Source organism: Phyllobates terribilis, unplaced genomic scaffold, assembly GCF_046119375.1.
Source record: "Phyllobates terribilis strain yellow unplaced genomic scaffold, ASM4611937v1 Scaffold_7__3_contigs__length_470593459, whole genome shotgun sequence".
NCBI lineage: Eukaryota > Metazoa > Chordata > Amphibia > Anura > Dendrobatidae > Phyllobates > Phyllobates terribilis.
Genome location: NW_027362767.1, coordinates 407,650,832 through 407,669,992, shown reverse-complemented (window position 1 = coordinate 407,669,992; position 19,161 = coordinate 407,650,832). Strand labels below are relative to the sequence as shown.

The following is a 19,161-nucleotide window of genomic DNA, read 5'->3' as shown; positions in this document are numbered from 1 at the left end:
ATAAGGGTGGCTTGCCGGTCCCCCATACACAGGACATTCACATTTTATTTTCCTAGCTAAACTTCCACAATTAGTTAGCCGTCAGTACCCTTATCAGCAGGACCTCTCCTAATTCTTCCCCATACCCTGTCTGTCCCTCCACCTCCTGTTTCCACGTATCCAGGAATCGACAGGCCGGTGCCAATAAAGCCTGGCTTCCCGGGATTCATTAACACAATCACTTTTCATTTCCTCATATTGGTAATGGAAGTGTAAGCTTATAACAGACTCACACCCAGAGTTAGAAAATGACTGGGGCTGTCGACACCAAAAGTAAGAATGATCTTCGTAGACTATTGTGCACCCGACAATTCAGGCTTCTTTCACCACCATCCTCTCATTAAAGGAAAAGAAATGAATATCAACGTCTAAATAAAAACTCTCGGTAACTGGGTCAGCTTGGGTATTCACAATTAGTAGACCCATTGGTTCTCTACCATATTCCAGCCATGCCAGTTCTACCATGCGACACTGACCCATCCTGACAAGAAGTGACAGGGATTTCCATAAAATCACTATGGCTTCCTCAAATGTAAGTATGAAAGGGTTGAAGGATTGTTGAGATGGATCTGGTGCAGTGGTGTAAATTGAAGACTCAATATCTCACTGCTTTGGACCTCATTTGCCACCTACAGTATGTGATGGCATCTGCATAAAATCAGCTGTACACGCACTATTTGTATAAGTCCGGAGTGATGACCTCATTGTACAATCAAAACAATGACATTAGTATTCTGCATCCCATAAATATCCAAAGGAACCATCACAACGCGATGATAAATGTCAACTCTGCAGTCCTGCTATTCACCATTTGTTTTAGTCTGCAGTAATGACGTCATTGTACAGCTAAAAAAATGTCATCAATACTCCGCATCCCATAAATGTTTAGTGGGACCATTATAAACCAATGGTGATTGCTACCTCTGCAGTCTTTCTATGCACATCTGTATTAGTCATACATCGATGTAGAACAAAAAAGGTCATCAGTTCTCCGCATCCCATAAATGTCCAATGGAATCATCACAACCCGATAGTAATTGTAATCTCTGCAGTCCTGCTATTCACCATTTGTATTAGTCTGGATTGATGTCATCATTGTACAATCCAAAAAAACCTTCATAATTACTCTGCATCCCATAAATGTCCAATGGAACCATCACAACCCGATATCAATTTGCATCAGTCTGCAGTGATGACAGACATCATTGTACAACCAAAAAACATCATCCAAATCCCACATCCCATAAATGTCCTATGGAACCATCACAACCTGAAAACCCATCTCTTCAAACAAGCTTACAGCCTGCCATGACCTTGCTTGCTGCCACCTCAACAACACCAGAGCTACTGCAACCCCCCAACTTACTGTCTCCTTCCCCATCATCCTGTAGAATGTAAGCCCATAAGGGCAGGGTCCTCTTCCCTCTTACCAGTCTATCACTGTTAGTTTGTTTACTGTAAGTGATAATGGTGTTTTGTATGTAACCCCTTCTTATGTACCGCACCATGGAATCAATGGCGCTATATAAATAAATAATAATAATAATAACCCGATATTAATTGTAACCTCTGCAGTCCTTCTATTCGTCATTTGTATCAGTCTGAAGTGGTGATGACGTCATTGTACAACTAACAAAAACGTCATCAATACTCCGCATCCCATAAATGTCTTATGGAATCATCAGAATCAAATATCAATTGTAACCTCTGCAGTCTTTCTATATTCCATTTGTATCAGTCTGCAGTGATGACATCATTATACAACCAAAATAACATCATCCAAACTCTGCATCCCATAAATGTCCAATGAAACCATCACAACACAATAGTAATTGTAATGTCAGAAGTCTATCTAGAATCCATTTTTATCAATCTGCAGTGATGACATCATTGTACAACTAACAACAGTCATCCATACGCCACATCCCACAAATGTCCTATGGAACCATCACAACCCGTTAGTAATTGCAACCTCTGCAGTCCTGCTATTCACCATTTGTATTAGTCATCAATACTCTGCGTCCCACAAATGTCCTATGGAACCATCACAACCCGTTAGTAATTGTAACTTCTGCAGTCCTGCTATTCACCATTTGTATTAGTCATCAATACTCCATATCCCATAAATGTTCTATGGAACCATCACAACCCAAAATTAATTGTAACCTCTGCAGTCCAGCTATTCATCATTTGTATTAGTCATCAATACTCTGCATCCCATAAATGTCCTATGGAACCATCACAACCCGAAATTAATTGTAACCTCTGCAGTCCTGCTATTTACCATTTGTATTAGTCATCAATACTCTGCATCCCATAAATGTCCATTACGCAGTAGTGATTGCAACCTCTAGAGTGACTGATGTTAACTGGGAGTAAATCGAAGTTTTGCTGTAAGAGTGGTAGATCTGGTAATTTGACGTATCTCAAAGTAGCCAATGAACATTTCAGTCAGGGATTAAAAAAGAATAAATTCCAGACCTGGCGGACTTGATGTATGCAGGTATATAGGGAACTGACATGCAACCAACCTAAATTAATGATTTGCTGACAACTTATACAGCATTGTCTCCATCAGGCATTATTCTATGTAGGTTATCCTGAAGTTGAAGCGTTAAAAGGTCTGCTTAGGTCATCAGGGGCTGAATTCCCAATCAAAGGATTTTGCTAGTGTTCAGAATTCTTATCCCTTTAATTTCCAGACTGTTCAGCTCAGGTTTCAGGAGAATGCTCAGGGGTAAACTATGAGGAGGGTCCGAAAACAAAGTCAAATTAGAACTTCTCATTGCTAGTGACGGTTTTCGACTGGTGACACAGCCCAATTTCAAGCATCCAGCATCCCCTAGGGATGCATCTATCATTTTATAGGGATGCATCTATCCTTTTATTTTTTACTGGAATCTAGAATCGGATATAAACGGTGTTTGAAAGCCAAAATGTGTTTTGTGGAGTTACTGTTCACACCTGGGTTTCGGAGCAGTTTTGTGGCATTCTTCTATGTCAAGTGCCCCATGTTGACCAAAACAAATAAAAAGTTTCAAAACTTTTTTTTAAATAGTTGTTCTACATCCATCCGATGTTCAAGCATTTATATTGCACATGATTTCATAACTTGCTACAAATATTATACATTGTGCAACTTATGAGCCGAAGAAAAACAAAAAGAAAACCCATGACGATACAAAATGTGTTTACGCCAACGCACAAGAAGGGAGGTGCGTCTCCTCTGCACGTGATGCAGTGTGTTTCGCACAAAAGTACATTTTGGTACACGCTGCGGTGTGCATTACACACTCGCTTTAAAATCTTGCTCTCTGACCCTTCCAAATATGGAAACAATCAGTTTCCAAAATATCTGACATGTTTCCAAAAATACTTTTGGGATCAGATATCGTAAAACGCTTTCTGCATAATATGAGCTGGTGCGAGAGGCATCAGAGCTCCAACAAAAAGCATGTTTTCTCACAGGCAATATGTTCTGATGTATTCATGGACCACTAATATAGAGTATATATAGTATACATAGTCTGTTCATGCACTGCATGTATGTCACAACCTTGGGAGACCATTGGACCTTGCCATCCAAAGAGGATATGAGCAGTGGCCAAGAATGTGGCTACTTTGGGCACTCATAGTCCATCCTTCCGCCCCACATAGATGATAATGTCCCTGCATTTTACTTTTTGCTAGAGGTTGTAGTGATCCATGTTCAGAGTTCCCAGTAGAGCACCAATGAGATGTATGCATGGAAGATTCCTCCATCATAGGTCTATGATAGAGGCTCCAACCAGGACAATAGACTGTCTAAAAGGATAGAAGGTCTTCATTCACCTTATTCTGGAAACCCCCTTGAAATTGTGGCTGAGAATGAGTCATATTCTCAAATGAAGTTTTGAAATAGTTCTGTCAATTAATTATTTTGGCAGATCCAGTTGATTTCCATGACCCACCACTGGTGAACATCTTTCGCCACCAGGAAAAGTGGCACCAAATGGATGGCCAACCATGTAATACGTAGCCTGGGACAATGTCTTCAGAATGAGAGCTGTTCTCTTAAGGTGACTCTCCCCTCGAGCTTTTCGAGTAGGAGGTCGATTTCTATGAGATTCACAAGACAACCCCTTTCACTACAAAGTGATCCAAAGGTCTAATTGAGTGACAACTTCTCAGCACTATCTTGTGTTATCTTTTACTTTTGTCTCCTTCGCTACCCAAGATTGAGAAGGAATGAAGATCTTAGATCCTTGGTTGATATATGGCTTCTCTACAAGTAATATCCTTGGAGGACAATGTATAGAGAACTTCCTTTATCATCTAAGAGGTGGAAAGAAAGGTAGCATCTTAGGATCATCTATTTTGCTGAAGAGCACAATGATCCCAAATTTCCTAACATTCAGTAAGAATACCAGTGCTAGTTCCATATGTTCTCCAAGTAATATTAGGAACCAAAGTTGTTGAAGTTTTGAGCTTCTCAACTTCGGGCAAATATTCAGTTGACTACCCAAAACCTAGATCTAGATACCCTGACCGATGTAAAGTGGCTTGTAGATAAACTCCTTGACACCCAGGCTTGGAGGAACGTGCTCCATCTCTGGCACCATCTACTGTATACACTTTGAAAAGGTTATGGTTGGTCGAGGTGGCACATGGAGGTTGACTTAACATGGACCATTTCAATTTTCTTCTTTTTAGGATTTCTTTAGGATCCTACCCCTTTATCCCCAACCTCATGTCTCTGGTGATTATATCCAGGTACACATATGTTTAGGGTGATGACCACATAGTAATGGAGGTTTAAAGACTTTCGAGAAGACTGGCAATATTTGTGTGTCTAACCTTTACATAATAAGGCCTTCATCTCTTGAGTTGGAGTTAAATGGGACATTAACTATGTGGTCTGTGAAAGTTCAGAGCTGGGACTATTTATCCACATCTACTTATAGATTGAGGATGGGGAGGGGGGCACTCTAATTGTTTCCTACAGTCCTCTAATTACCGGGCTCATTTTAATCATTAGAAGAATAAGGAACATGATAAAACACATCACAAGGCAGCAATAATGATAGCAGAATTTCTCAGAAATGCTTCACATAATTGCTCCCTCTCCGTTTTCTGCTTGATCATTTCGCAGCCGCTCTTTTCACTTGAGCACAGGATCACAGTCTACTTTGAGATGACCCCTGATCGTCTCTAGGAGAAGTAATTTCTAACCATATTTGGATCTGCAAGACGTTTAAGGGGTCAAAGAAGATTAAAAAAAACATGGCCGCTTGTTTTCATCCCAAAATAGCACCACCCCTGTCCACAGGCTGTTTGTGGTATTGCAGCTCATCCCGATTCACATCAAAAGAGCTGAACTGCAATTTGTGGCTACATGTTGCACTGTTTTGGGGGGGGGGGAATCTGCTATATTTTCTCTCATTCTGTTAACTCCTTTTAATGGCAAGAGCTTTAAAGGGGTTGTCCCATAAACACCATAATCTACCTATCTACAGATAAAGTGATGATCAATGGGGGTCTGACAGCTGGGACAGCCACTGATGCCAGGAAAGGGGGTCCTATCGTTCACTATGTGAATAAACAGTAATGAGAATGTGCGACCACTCACTGTTTATAGGAGTGGTGGTCGCACGTGCTCACTACTGCTCCATTTACACAGTAGACTTTAGCTTCTCTTTTTGGGATCAGTGGTTTGTCCTGATGAAGAAGTTTTGAACTTCGAAACGCGTTGACAAATAAACCACATTTTTGGATACCATTCATCTTCCATCTTTGATATACTTGTGGTGCAGAATTAACCATTTCATTTAATTTTAGTTAACAGTAATGAGCATGTGCGACCACTCACTGTCTATAGGAGTGGTGGTCGCACGTGCTCACTACTGCTCCATTTACACAGTAGACTTTAGCTTCTCTTTTTGGGATCAGTGGGGGTCTCAGCAGCCGGTCCTTCAGGGACCATACAATTATCATCTGAGGATAATTAATAACTGCTGTTCATGGAACAGCCCTTTTAATTATTGTTTTTAGCACTGGGAAAACAATACATGGAGTCCATTGAAATCAATGTGTTTCCACTTTTGAACCCCCTGTAGCTAATAGATGGGAAGATTCCAATTAATTCATCATGGTATATTCAAATTACATTAATCTTTTATCATTTCCAAATATTGTATCCTCATAGACATCTGTGTGACAATGCATATTGGGAATACCCAACCCCCACCCCGGCAGCCCAGGTCATCCAGATCAGCACTTGGGGAACAAATTGCAGCACAGACCATATAACATAGTTAGAAACCACATGTGTGCAGTTATATGGCCCATTTTGACATAAAAATATACAACCCCTTTAATCCCCTAGGAGGTGATTGACCTCTCCAGTAATCTCCAGAACGTTGCCCGTTACAATGAATTACTTGCAAAAAGCGTGAGCCATCAATGTACATCAAATCCAGTGACATGATTTATTTTTTACTTTTCATTCTGAAAACAGATATGAATTTAGTTCATGTGCATATATCAGTCCGTGACTGCTTAAGTGTCAGATATAATGACCAGAGAGTAATAGTCCCACACTGGAAAGAGCCATTAACAAAGCCTAGATAGTAACATTAGTCTATAAAAAAAAATATATATCTATTTATGGGATCTATTCTATGGTATTTACTCTATGGGATACACTGTCTGGGATCTATTGCATGGAATCTACTAAATGTGGGATCGGCTCAATGCTATCTACTCTATGGGATACACTGTCTGGGAACTGCTGCATGGAATTTGCAATATGGGATCCACTCTGTGGTTCGTACTCTACGGAATCCACTCTATGGATACACTCTATGTTTCCTACCCTATGGGATCCACTGTATGGTATTTGCTTGATGGGATCCACTTAACCGTAGCTACTCTATGGTACCTACTTTGTGGGATCCACTCTGTGGATCGTACTCTACGGAATCCACTCTATGGGATCTACTTGGTGGGATACACTCTATGTTTCCTACTCTATGGGATCCACTATATGGTATTTGCTTGATGGGATCCACTCAACCGTAACTACTCTATGGTACCTACTTTATGGGATCCACTCAACCGCAGCTACTCTATGATACCTACTTTGTGGGATCCACTTTGTGGATCATACTCTACGGAATTCACTCTATGGGATCTACTTGTGGGATACACTATGTTTTCTACTCTATGGGATTCACTCTATGGTATTTGCTTGATGGGATCCACTCAACTGTAGCTACTCTATGGTACCTATTTTATGGGATCCATTCCAAGCTATCTACAATATGGTATCTACTCAATGGGATCCATCACATGACATCCACTTTATGTCATCTACTTTATGGTATCTATTCCATGGGATCAACTATATGTTATCTACTCTATCCCAGATATCATGACCACAGAGTAACCTTAGATGGCAACATTAGTCTGTAAAAATGAGATATTTAGGAATCAACTATCTCGGGTTCACTCCATGTTATCTACTCTATGGGGTCCACTGTATGGGATCTACTACAAGGAATCTCCTATATATTATCCACTGGTGGTTCCTAATGTATGGGATCCAATCTATGGGATATACTCTGTGGAATCTACTTCATTAGATCCACTCTATAGCAGCTATTATATGGTACCCACTATATGGGATCCAGTCTATGTTATTTACTCTATGGTACCTATTCCATAGGATTAACTGAGTGGTATCTAATTTTTGGCATCTATTCTATGGGATCTATACTATGGAATCCACTATACGGTAACTATTTTATGGGATCCACTCTATGGTATATACTCTGTGCTATCTACTCTGGGGATCCACTCAATTACATTTACTTATGCGATCCACTCTATAGCATCTACTCTATGAGACTGGCTTGGCTGGATCTGGTAGACTTTGTTCTCTCGCTATACCACTGTTGTAAGACCATTTTGCCAGCCAAGACTACAACCAGAACTGACAACTATGGCCTAAAATGTAGTGCCTTTCCCTACCATTAGGGGCATGCCAAGCAGTTTGATTACTGAGCAGTTACCAAGCGTCCCAAATACCTCTCTCGCCATGGAGGAGTGTCTTGATGTCTCTTCACATCTGAGCGTTGGCCAATTTCCATTACATCACTAAATCTGACCTGCAGACTCACGATGGGATGGAATTGACGGCAGCCCAAATGATTCAATGGATTCCATTGTCATGTAATGGACGGCACTATCATATAATAAAAAACAGATTTGCCCAATGTCAGAAGGTGAAACTTTCACTCAGTTACCATTTCGCTCATTGGAAACTTCTGTCATACACAATAAAATCAGGACATTCACTGGCATCCTTCTCTGTAGCACCATCATACACGTGAAACCAATTTTACTTACAAGAATGCAGAGCTGGTCACCGGGCAAAATTATCATAAATTATAAAAGAATGCAAAGCATTGGAAGAAAGCGGTGTTCATTGTAACGCAACGGTCAAGGAAACAGGGTCAATGGAAAGCAGAAGGTGGACTACAAGTGTACCCAGAATGTATTGGGATGAGTAATGAGAAGGTATAGCTTGACACATCCTCTCATAAAACCACCTATTAGGCCATGTTTACCTAACGGGGGGTCCAACATTGGACATCTTTACCTAACGGAGGTCCAAAGTTGGACTAGTTTACCAGAAGATCCTCCAGTTGGCCATGGCCATGGTCAAGAAAGAAAGAGACATTCATGCAAGTGATTGCCTCTAGATTCACTTCCGAAAGGGGTAGTCCGCTCAATCTTATCTCCACCCAACATCATCATACACACTAGATGTTTGGCTGATACGTCCAACTTATATATATAGGGGTCTTAAAGGACAATATTATTTCAGACACTGGATCCACCATCCAGTGTCTGAAATAATCTATAATATTGTGATGACCCATTCCAACCTTGGATGATATGACGCTTTTGTGCATAGTGGTTAAAATTAATTTGTATAGATGGAAGGTGGTACCTTCTAATTATTTATTTTGGTGATCCTCAGCCCCCCCCCCCCACACACTTTGAAGCATGTAGACCTTTTTGGAAGGTCTACACGTTGGATGCGAGTACTTTCTTAGATTTCACCAGGGTGACATGACTTGTATAGAGTTGTATTCTGCTCCTTCCAAACAGCTATGCTATGGGAAGACACATGGCTAATGTAAGGAAGGTACTTTGTATGCCAAAGGTTAAATGCCCACAGGTATCAAACATTCAATAAAAACAATACACAATCTATACACTGAAATGTACAATGGACTGCTGCTATGGGCATGTGGTATACATCACATGTCAGCTGTGCTCACCAATGGTGCACATGACTTTTCAATGTGAATTCTTGGCATGTCTTGAAGACATCAAACACTACTATGTGATGTACACATTTGCATCAGATGGTGCAGACCCTGGTGGGTAACCAGTTCACATTATAGTCAGCGGGCTTTAATATTTCCTGTGAAGCCAGAAAGATTGTAGACACGGTCCACCAAGTATGTATAGAACTGTACCCATAGTATCATTGTAGGTTGTAGAACCCCAGTATAGATAAGTCAGGTGAACCTTCTCCTGGTTCTGTCTAGCACCCTCTCACCCTGTTCAACTGCAATGAGGAAACCTAATTTAAAGACTTGATCATGCCAACGCCAACATTGAAATCTCAACCTACGATAGAGATATGGACAATCCCATGGATGTATGTGAAGCTACACAGTGTACCTACCCAATGACACACTACATTGGCAGCTGTCCTCTGGTATGGTCTATTTACCTGACACATCACAAAATACCAGCACCCCTGTAGAGCTCTGTCATACATAATGCATCACTGTTGGTCTTACTCATACTAAAACAGTCTAGTTTATTAAAGTGTTAGGGTCCGACCTGACTCACAGGTCAAGGGTTTACTCACTTAACAGCTATGTAAATGGCAGCCTTCAAAAGCATCAATCTTCTTGCAGTGGATGAGCTACAATTCCTAGTTCCTAAAAGTTCTTGAAAAAGGAAAATGCTGGAACTTTTTCTTCAACCAGTAGAAAAGGAATTTGAGAACTGACCCTCAAAGGGATTGTTTGGAAAGGGAAGATGGCTATTTGCCCTTGGATAAATATGGTCTAAACATGTATCTAGCTAGCATGGAACTGATGTGAGCACTGATGTTTGGACCATGAGTCAAGGATTAGAAATAAGCAGTACATCAGAGGAGTCTGTAAAACAGACCTTCACCGAAAAGTGATAATAATGATGTCTATTGTACAAAAAGACCAACAAGTATATGGAAGGTAAATCTCCTCATCTTAGCGTCTACGTTTGCGGAGAACACAATATTTACACACATGTTCATCTAACAAAGAAGGTTAGGCCTTGACCAATTCAGAGGATTAGTGTATATCTGATGAACAGCTGTATTTACAGAGACATTATATCCCTAAGAGCAAAGAAGGACAATTGATCAAGACCTACTACAATGCCAAAGACCTAAGTCTTCACCTATTTTCCAGAATGAGCTCAGACAAAATAGGTAAAGCGATGAAGAACCTTATCAGCCAATGTGGTGGCATTAAAGCCATTGAATGGACTCCATGGACTAATGACATTCACGATAGGAAGTCATCTGCACGTGAGAATGCCGGAAAGTTAAGTAATCTAACACAAATCTGGACGGTAACAGTATACTTCGCTTCTGTCCTTCAATAATATTACAATATCTTGACCGTCACTGAATTAGCATGAAAACCTTAAGGGGTCAATCCAAAATCTTGTTCCTCATCACTATTGTTCCATTGTCTGTCCATTCAGTTTCACCTGTTTTTTCTCAAAATCTCACAAGTAGTAAGAAGATCATAGGTCAGGAGAACAATAGTGGACTTGGAGAACATTTTCAAGGGGGTTCTGCCTCAATAATGGACACTTACTGGGGCGTGGAGGGTGTGAAATGAATAACGAAACCCTCAGAAGACCCAACCAGATACAACCGTACTTGAACATAGTTGACCTAGTGGGAACGATTGACCAATTTATCTCTGTAGGCTCTCAGGTCTTGTGAGATAGGTCACAATGTGGCATAAAGTGATACAAACAAGCTACGTATAACCCTATATCCTTTGTGGTGTAGTCACCCCAGTTGTAAGAGTAGATCCCAGATCTGCATTTCAGCAAATTTTAAGAGTCTCGTGCTCTCCCCCTCTTTACTAGCTCAGCCCCCATTCTCCTATTGTTCTATGTAAGAGTGGTCTTACCTTATGTGTGCAACTCTCTGTGCCCCAGTTTGAGGTTTACCGGTCAGACAAATGCCATCTGGTAGTCCCCCCTAAAAAAAAAAATCAATCACATCCTCATCCACATGAAGTGATGAAGTCCCTTTTTCTAAGTTGGAGATTTGGCACTAAATCCTGAGGATGGTCCCTGCATTCAAGTTTAAGGATAAAGTCAGATTGATTGGCAGGGGTGCCCGTCACCTTCAAGTCACAGGGGACTAGAGTGGTCTATGGAGAGAGAAAGAAGCTGGACAATCCAGAGGAAATAAGGGGCCAGGGCTGTGTAATCAGCCAGGGAGGGGAGGGAGAGAGAGAAGGAGAGCAGGGGGAGGGAGGCACAGCTGAGAGGGGGAGACTGGGCTGGAGCAGTAACAAAACTCTCAAAAGTTTCCTGCTTCTCTTAACCTCTCCATTGCCAGACAGGAAGCCATGTATGCATGTACCGGTGCCCACCCACCTCTCCGCAGGTACCTACCTACCTCACTAGAAGACACTGTGCAACAGCTACTTTCCCACCCGATAGCTAATTGCAACTTATATATATATATATATATATATATATATATATATATATATATATATACAGTACAGACCAAAAGTTTAGACACCCCTTCTCATTTAAAGATTTTTCTGTATTTTCATGACTATGAAAATTGTACATTCACACTGAAGGCATCAAAACTATGAATTAACACATGTGGAATTATATACTTAACAAAAAAGTGTGAAACAACTGAAAATATGTCTTATATTCTAGGTTCTTCAAAGTAGCCACCTTTTGCTTTGATGACTGCTTTGCACACTCTTGGCATTCTCTTGATGAGCTTCAAGAGGTAGTCACCGGAAATAGTCTTCACTTCACAGCTGTGTCCTATCAGGTTTAATAAGTGGGATTTCTTGCCTTATAAATGGGGTTGAGACCATCAGTTGTGTTGTGCAGAAGTCAGGTGGATACACAGCTGATAGTCCTACTGAATAGACTGTTAGAATTTGTATTATGGAAAGAAAAAAGCAGCTAAGTAAAGAAAAACGAGTGGCCATCATTACTTTAAGAAATGAAGGTCAGTCAGTGCGAAAAATTGGGCAAACTTTGAAAGTGTCCCCAAGTGCAGTTGCAAAAGCCATCAAGCGCTACAAAGAAACTGGCTCACATGAGGACCGCTCCAGGAAAGGAAGACCAAGAGTCACCTCTGCTTCTGAGGATAAGTTTATCCGAGTCACCAGCCTCAGAAATCGCAGGTTAACAGCAGCTCAGATTAGAGACCAGGTCAATGCCACACAGAGTTCTAGCAGCAGACACATCTCTTCAACAACTGTTAAGAGGAGACTTTGTGCAGCAGGCCTTCATGGTAAAATAGCTGCTAGGAAACCACTGCTAAGGACAGGCAACAAGCAGAAGAGACTTGTTTGGGCTAAAGAACACAAGGAATGGACATTAGACCAGTGGAAATCTGTGCTTTGGTCTCATGAATCCAAATTTGAGATCTTTGGTTCCAACCACCGTGTCTTTGTGCGACGCAGAAAAGGTGAACGGATGGACTCTACATGCCTGGTTCCCACCGTGAAGCATGGAGGAGGAGGTGTGATGGTGTGGGGGTGCTTTGCTGGTGACACTGTTGGGGATTTATTCAAAATTTAAGGCATACTGAACCAGCATGGCTACCACAGCATCTTGCAGCGGCATGCTATTCCATCCGGTTTGCGTTTAGTTGGACCATCATTTATTTTTCAACAGGACAATGACCCCAAACACACCTCCAGGCTGTGTAAGGGCTATTTGACCAAGAAAGAGAGTGATGGGGTGCTACGCCAGATGACCTGGCCTCCACAGTCACCAGACCTGATCCAAATCGAGATGGTTTGGGGTGAGCTGGACCGCAGAGTGAAGGCAAAAGGGCCAACAAGTGCTAAGCATCTCTGGGAACTCCTTCAAGATTGTTGGAAGACCATTTCCGGTGACTACCTCTTAAAGCTCATCAAGAGAATGCCAAGAGTGTGCAAAGCAGTCATCAAAGCAAAAGGTGGCTACTTTGAAGAACCTAGAATATAAGACATATTTTCAGTTGTTTCACACTTTTTTGTTAAGTATATAATTCCACATGTGTTAATTCATAGTTTTGATGCCTTCAGTGTGAATGTACAATTTTCATAGTCATGAAAATACAGAAAAATCTTTAAATGAGAAGGTGTGTCTAAACTTTTGGTCTGTACTGTATATGTATGTATATATATATATATATATATATATATATATATATATATATATATATATATATATGGGGGCTTGTTATATACACTGCTCAAAAAAAATAAAGGGAACACTTAAACAACAGAATATAACTCCAAGAAAATCAAACTTATGTGAAATGAAACTGTCCACTTAGGAAGCAACACTGATTGACAATCAATTTCACATGCTGATGTGCAAAGGGAATAGACAATAGATGGAAAATATTGGCAATTATCAAGACATACTCAATAAAGGAGTGGTTCTGCAGGTGGGGACCACAGACCACATCTCAGTACCAATGTTTTCTGGCTGATGTTTTGGTCACTTTTGAATGTTGGTTGTGCTTTCACACTCGTGGTAGCATGAGACGGACTCTACAACCCACAGAAGTTGCTCAGGTAGTGCAGCTCATCCAGGATGGCTCATCAATGCGAGCTGTGGCAAGAAGGTTTGCTGTGTCTGTCAGTGTAGTGTCCAGAGGCTGGAGGTGCTACCAGGAGACAGGCCAGTACACCAGGAGACGTGGAGGGGGCCGTAGGAGGACAACAACCCAGCAGCAGGACTGCTACCTCCACCTTTGTTCAAGGAGGAACAGGAGGAGCACTGCCAGAGCCCTGCAAAATGACCTCCAGCAGGCCACAAATGTGCATGTGTCTGCACAAACGGTTAGAAACTGACTCCATTAGGGTGGTATGAGGGCCAGACGTCCACAGATGGGGGTTGTGCTCACAGCCCAACACCGTGCAGGACGCTTGGCATTTGCCACAGAACACCAGGATTGGCAAAGTCGCTACTGGCACCCTGTGCTCTTCACAGATGAAAGCAGGTTCACACTGAGCACATGTGACAGACGTGACAGAGTCTGGAGACGCCGTGGAGAGCGATCTGCTGCCTGCAACATCCTTCAGCATGACCGGTTTGGCAGTGGGTCAGTAATGGTGTGGGGTGGCATTTCTTTGGAGGACCGCACAGCCCTCCATGTGCTCGCAAGAGGTAGCCTGACTGCCATTAGGTACCGAGGTGAGATCCTCAGACCCCTGGGTTCCTCCTAATGCAGGACAATGCCAGACCTCATGTGGCTGGAGTGTGTCAGCAGTTCTTGCAAGATGAAGGCATTGAAGTTATGGACTGGCTGCCCGTTCCCCAGACCTGAATCCGATTGATCACATCTGGGACATCATGTCTCGCTCCATCCACCAACGTCACGTTGCACCACAGACTGTCCAGGAGTTGGCGGATGCTTTAGTCCAGGTCTGGGAGGAGATCCCAAAGGAGAACATCCGCAACCTCATCAGGAGCATGCCCAGGCGTTGTAGGGAGGTCATACAGGCACGTGGAGGCCACACACAATACTGAGCCTCATTTTGACTTGTTTTAAGGACATTACATCAAAGTTGGATCAGCCTGTAGTGTGTTTTTCCACTTTAATTTTGGGGGTGACTCCAAATCCAGGCCTCCATTGGTTAATAAATTTGATTTCCATTGATGATTTTTGTGTGATTTTGTTGTCAGCACATTCAACTTTGTACAGAACAAAGTATTCAATGAGAATATTTCAGTCATTCAGATCTAGGATGTGTTATTTGAGTGTTCCCTTTATTTTTTTGAGCAGTGTATATCTTTTTGTTTTAGACACTCATCAATTTAGCAAATTTTCCAAGATTGTCAAGTTCTTTGTTCCGGAGCACACAACTCCCCTGCCTCACAACTTCCTGCTGCCGGGGGGCTGGTGTGCTCCAGATGAGTGACACTTCAGGTCAGTGATCTGGCTGGCCCAAATTTTGCACCCTCCATTCCTGCTATTGAAAGCAACTTTGCAAGACTGATGGAATGATCCAGCCAGCTTCAGAACTGCGCGTACAAGCTGAATAGCAAAGCGCTTACAAGCAAGAAGGAATGGACATACCATTGGTGAAACTAAGAGGTAATGGGCCACTTCTACCTTCAAAATAGGAGGTATTAGTGAGTTATTGGGCTGCAAAGGGTCCGTATATTGTTCTTACACAGGGGCCCTCTTTTATCTGTGTCCGCCAGTGCAAGAACGCGCTCCTTGCCTTGGAAACCGGCCACTGCTAATAGACTGCAGAGGTGGCCGGTTATCTAGGCAATGAGCAATAAACCACAGCATTAAACATCCCTCCATTCTTGAGAAAGGAGAGGATTTTTAATAAGAGGTAAATTGCAAAATTGCACTTTTCAATTTTACCCTTGAGATAAGAAAAAACTCAAAGGGGGAAAAGGCCCATAGGGACATAACTAGGCTGCTGGGGTGGCATATGCCCAGGATACAGGAAGCTGCGCATGAACAAGCCACATAGATTTAGGGTATTTTAGGATTAACAGCTATATGGCCACTGTTAGCCCAGGTGAGGGGAGACCGAGCTAAAAATCTGCCCCCTACTGACACCTGCAATCAGGAAGCACAAGGCAAGGTCTATACATTACAGAGGTTCCCTTTAATCACACGCACAGATGTTCTATAATGGGAACGCTTTCAAGGAAATTCATTACAGACGTAACATTCGAAGATTTGCATTGACCCATAAGGGGAAAATCTGAACTGAATTTTCTCATGATTTTATAGTGACAAAAACGATTTATATCATCAAGCGCTGGGGGAACAATTAAATAGTTGCACATGACAAAGTCTATAAGATTAAATGTCTATTGACTCAAGTTCTCATTTCATGGTACTATGTAGTGCTGGTACCTATAAGGTCCACTGCAGAATGAGAGCATGATATTTTGAGATCACGGAGGTCCCAGTAATCAGGTCTCCGATTATCACATTTTATAATTGATGTGCTATAAAGTAGGAGACCCCCTTCAAACATCCCCTAGTATATACTGCATTATACAGATTACATATCTGTTTGTGAAGCCCACCAATTTTACCAGAAAGGGGCCCCCAGAATGATTTTTTTTTAATTGGGACCCCCATATTTATCTAGAGCAGTGGTCTTTCTCCTTATGCTCCCCAACTGTTGCAAAACTACAACTCCCAGCATATCTCACAGTCATGTTGGGAATAGTAATGTTAAAAACGGCAGGAGAGCGACATTTTTTAGACCATATGCTGTTGCTGATTTTGGGGAAAAAAAGTGACATTAAACCATTGATTTCAGTAAGAACTGTGTAATACCTTGTTTTTCCTGTGGAGGCGCTATAGGGAAATGGAACACTTATTGACAGGTGTCCTCCACGATTACAGCTGATCACTGAGAGTCCCAGCAACATAACAACCCATAGTCTAAATATTGTAGGAGACCCTAAAAGAAAAACTGCATATCCCCCTGTGATGAAATGTTATATAATATTTTAATCTACTCATATATTAATTGTCCACCATTTTCAATATGTCTGTGTCCTGTCAGTGAATGGAAAGCACTTTGTTAATATCCAGAGCCTGTACTTGCCTTAAATATGTAATTTATTTTACCTGGTGTAAATGCCGCTGTTCTCCTGAATCCGGCGATGTTTTTCTTGTGTTCCTACGCCTCTCAGTTCCTGAGATATGGCTTCTTCTTCTTTGTATATAAATATTGTCTATTTAGTCAGGTGGGCGTCTTCTTGATGATCACACCCACTTGGCTAGTAAGACTAGATTTATATACAATGAAGAAAGGGCTGTATCTCAGGAATGGAGAGGTGCAGGAACACAAGAAAAACATCGCCGGATTCAGGAGAACAGTGGCATTTACACCAGGTAAAAATATACTTATTTATGGCACGTGATAGGTTCTCTTTAAAGGGAAGTAATAAAGCTGTGTACTTCCAAAGTCCCATGTGACCACTCCATTCAAAAGGGGGGATAGGGTACCATGTTTTCATCATTGGTGGAATCCCCAAAAATCATCCATTTATCATTTATCCTGAAGAATAAACCTGTTTACAGCAGCTCAATGTTTTCATTCACTGACAGCAAGCAGAAATCCTGAGAAATAAATACAAAGCAATTGTACATAAAGCTGTAGATTTCCCTGAATATGTCCACTTCACCCTCACATTACCTAGGATTGTTTTTTCATGGTATCCGACTGGGCGCTATGTTTGGGGTCTCTGCATTTCGCACATTACTATGGTCACAGTATGATGGCGGCCGGTAAGTGTGCGCTCACCGCTTCCCTCATTAGCAGCCGGACTTCATCCTCTGCCGTCTCGTCTTCTGCGTCTTTCCTGTCCTTTTGATGAACGTTATGTAAACTTATCCATTGTGCAGAAAATAATGCCACAAGCCACACAGTAAATAGTTTTCTTCCATTCATTTCTCTGGGACCCTCCGCCTGACGACATCGGTCCCGGGAGGCCCCTATAGATTATTTACTTTTGTTTTTCTGTCTGTCCTTCCACAAATCCAGTTTCCAGCTGATGTTCTATCTCGAAAAGGACCCAGAGCATTGTTCATCCTGATCTTCCTGGTTTATGAATCGAAGGGCGGGATGGCAGAAAAGACCGGCACATAATTGTGCACATTTCCACCAGCCAGCCATCTCAACATTCATTTCATTGTGACAATGGGATATACTTGGCAGCAAGCGAACAGTCAGTTATTGAAGCTCAAAGCAGGAAAAATGGGCAAAAGACAGGGTAAGTGGACGATGTCCAAAACGAACAATGTCAAGGGAGGCTTCATAGCTCCACACTGGGTTGAGTACCAATATTGACCTCTTTCCACCATCAAAGGGACCTAAGATGGTCACATGAGCATCAGAACTGGTCCACAGTAGTCTAGTCTGATGAATCATGTTTCCCATCATGTAGACTGCGGGGTGCGTCACTTACCTGGGGCCGAGGTGGCACCGGGATGTGCTATGGTAGAAGACAATCTGGTGGGGAAAGTGTGATGGTGCTGGAAACCTTGGATCATGTGGAAGTGACATGTACCACCTACCTGACACTGTACAGACCAAGTGCCCCCTTCATGGCAGCAGCATTCCCTAATGGTGCCTTATTGAGCAGGAGAATGGTTGGTCAGGATTGGTCTGAGGAACATAAGAAAGATCAAGTGGATGACTTGTCTTCATATACCCCAGATCTCAGTCTGATCATCCATGGAATGTACTGGAAACACAAGTACGATCCATGGAGGCCACACCGAGCAACCAACAGGACTCATAGCATCTGCTGGTAGCATCTTTGTGCCGATATCACAGGAACCTTCAGAGGTCTGGTGGTGTCCATGCCCCGATGGGTCAGAGCTGCTTTGTTGGCCAAGGGGGGCTATACAATATTAGGCTAAGGCTGATCATGTCTTAGATACTTAGGAATACAAGAGAAAGGGAAGAAAGGGACGGATCACCACATATCGGTGGTCATTTTCCATCCAGGAAAGCTAAATGCGGCCCCTGTGGGAGCTGTAATGGCCGTTATAATGGTTATCACCAGCTTTCCCGGAAACATCTTATGGAGAGAAGAGAATAACTCAGGGACCCCTCTGTAATGGTGACTCATGAGGATATATATATACGTATTTCATGTGCACGGCTGATTGTAATAACTTGATTATATCATTTACTTCTGAAGGGAGGTCAGCGTGTTCTGATCATGGCAGGGCTAGACTAGGCAAGGTGGGGCCGCAGAGCAAAAAACTTCATAGGGACCTCACCTGGCCCTGAA

At 42.1% G+C, this 19,161-nt stretch overlaps 1 protein-coding gene across 1 annotated transcript in view; it reads right to left on the bottom strand.

The window, feature by feature from the left end:
* The window catches only part of PLEKHG2 (pleckstrin homology and RhoGEF domain containing G2), an 86,970-nt gene extending 75,350 nt beyond the window's left edge, over positions 1 to 11,620 (bottom strand). The window contains exon 1 of the mRNA XM_073641708.1: positions 11,298 to 11,620. The gene's annotated coding sequence lies outside the window, so the exon portion shown is untranslated. The remainder of the gene's footprint in view (positions 1 to 11,297) is intronic.
* Positions 11,621 to 19,161: the final 7,541 nt, after the last annotated feature.